Source organism: Dunckerocampus dactyliophorus, unplaced genomic scaffold (genome assembly GCF_027744805.1).
Source record: "Dunckerocampus dactyliophorus isolate RoL2022-P2 unplaced genomic scaffold, RoL_Ddac_1.1 HiC_scaffold_58, whole genome shotgun sequence".
Taxonomy (NCBI): Eukaryota; Metazoa; Chordata; class Actinopteri; order Syngnathiformes; family Syngnathidae; genus Dunckerocampus; species Dunckerocampus dactyliophorus.
Genome location: NW_026559894.1, coordinates 5,001 through 7,500, shown reverse-complemented (window position 1 = coordinate 7,500; position 2,500 = coordinate 5,001).

The following is a 2,500-nucleotide window of genomic DNA, read 5'->3' as shown; positions in this document are numbered from 1 at the left end:
TCGCCACCCGGAGGTGGAGCGCGGACAAAGCCACCGCGCCTAGTGTGCACCCGCAGACGAAGCACGGCCAGAGGCCGCCGGATGCCGCCCATGGCGGGCGCACACACTCTTCTGACACCTTCGTAGCACCAAAGTGCTGCTTTTTGGGATTCGCCACCCGGAGGTGGAGCGCGGACAAAGCTACCGCGCCGGAGCGAGCAGGAGCCTCGCTCCGAGTGTGCACCCGCAGACGAAGCACGGCCAGAGGCCGCCGGATGCCGCCCATGGCGAGCGCACACACTTTGCGGACACCTCGGATTGGCCACCCGGAGGTGGAGAGCGACCCGCAGACGAAGCACGGCCAGGGGCCGCCGGATGCCGCCCATGGCGGGCGCTCTCGCTCCTCGGACAGCTCCATCGGCGCAGCATGGCGCTCGCGGTCGTCATTACCCGCTGGCGAGGCGCGGCCAGGGCCGCCAGGCGTCGCCTATCGCGTGCGCAAACTCCCAGCAAGCACCAACGTGCTCCTTTGGATGTTGTCATCCGGAGGTGATAGCGCGGCCCGGGCCGCCTGACGCGGCCCATCGCGGGCGCTCCTCGTCGGACACCTGCGTCACACAGCCTGGGTGCCAGCTGTGGAGTGACACTTGGAGAAAAAGAAGCACAAGTCACTCATATCAAAGTTCCCGTTCCCTTTTGTTTGTGTCACGCTTGGAAATGCTTGAGAGGTGACACTTTGTCAAATTTGCAGCTGGTGTCTCATCATCATCATCACCGCTGCTCATCAGCCTTCCTTGGATGCCTGCCATGCACGCGGCCCAACGGGGCACTCAGATGGGGTGGGCAGCCCGGACCGCCTTGCGCGGCCCAACACGGGCGCCCGGGGGACGCGGAAACCCGTTTTAGAAAATAACCTCCAGGGGTTTTCCAAGAGCGGCACAGCCCCAGCTCACGTCCGTGTTTCAGTGCGTCAAAAGCGGATTCAAAAGTGTGCTTTTCTCGGTACTTCCCCTGGAGGTCAGTGTTTCTAAAAACTGGGTTTCCGAAATCGTGCTGGAGGTGTTTTGGTCAACCAGGAAAAATGGCATTTACGGGAGAGGGTAAAGTATACCCCCCCCCCCCCCTCTCGGCTGATTTACCCTCTCCCGTAAACGCGTTTTTTCCTGGTCGACCAAAACACTCATTGACTCCCATTCATTTGACACTTTGTCATTTTTTCAGCACTTTTTTCGCGCATTGGGTACTCCGCCCATTCACTCCCATTCATTTGACACTTTGTCGTTTTTTCAGCACTTTTTTCGCGCATTGGGTACTCCGCCCCATTCACTCCCATTCATTTCACACTTAGAAAAATCATCCGAGCGGCTCTCCACGCATTTTATAGCCGCTTTGGGGCTCCAGCCGCCTCGGCCTTCATTTCTGACTAGGCTCGTGTGGACTTTGTCGTTTTTTCAGCACTTTTTTCGCGCATTGGGTACTCCGCCCCATTCACTCCCATTCATTTCACACTTAGAAAAATCATCCGAGCGGCTCTCCACGCATTTTATAGCCGCTTTGGGGCTCCAGCCGCCTCGGCCTTCATTTCTGACTAGGCTCGTGTGGACTTTGTCGTTTTTTCAGCACTTTTTTCGCGCATTGGGTACTCCGCCCCATTCACTCCCATTCATTTGACACTTTGAAAAATCATCCGAGCGGCTCTCCACGCATTTTATAGCCGCTTTGGGGCTCCAGCCGCCTCGGACTGCATTTCTGACTAGGCTCGTGTGGACTTTGTCGTTTTTTCAGCACTTTTTTTACACATTGGGTACTCTGCCCCATTCACTCCCATTCATTTGACACTTTGAAAAATCATCCGAGCGGCTCTCCACGGGTTTTATAGCCGCTTTGGGGCTCCAGCCGCCTCGGACTGCATTTCTGACTAGGCTCGTGTGGACTTTGTCGTTTTTTCAGCACTTTTTTTACACATTGGGTACTCTGCCCCATTCACTCCCATTCATTTGACACTTTGAAAAATCATCCGAGCGGCTCTCCACGCGTTTTATAGCCGCTTTCAGACTCCTGCCGCCTCGCCTGCACTTCCGCCTCGGTCCGTTAGGATTTAGGCCTTTTTTCAGCACTTTTTCTCCGTTCCTCCGGGGCGACAGCGGCTCTCCACGCATTTTATAGCCGTTTTCAGACTCCTGCCGCCTCGCCTGCACTTCCGCCTCGGTCCGTTAGGATTTAGGCCTTTTTTCAGCACTTTTTCTCCGTTCCTCCGGGGCGACAGCGGCTCTCCACGCATTTTATAGCCGTTTTCAGACTCCTGCCGCCTCGCCTGCACTTCCGCCTCGGTCCGTTAGGATTTAGGCCTTTTTTCAGCACTTTTTCTCCGTTCCTCCGGGGCGACAGCGGCTCTCCACGCATTTTATAGCCGTTTTCAGACTCCTGCCGCCTCGCCTGCACTTCCGCCTCGGTCCGTTAGGATTTAGGCCTTTTTTCAGCACTTTTTCTCCGTTTCTCCGGGGCGACAGCGGCTCTCCAC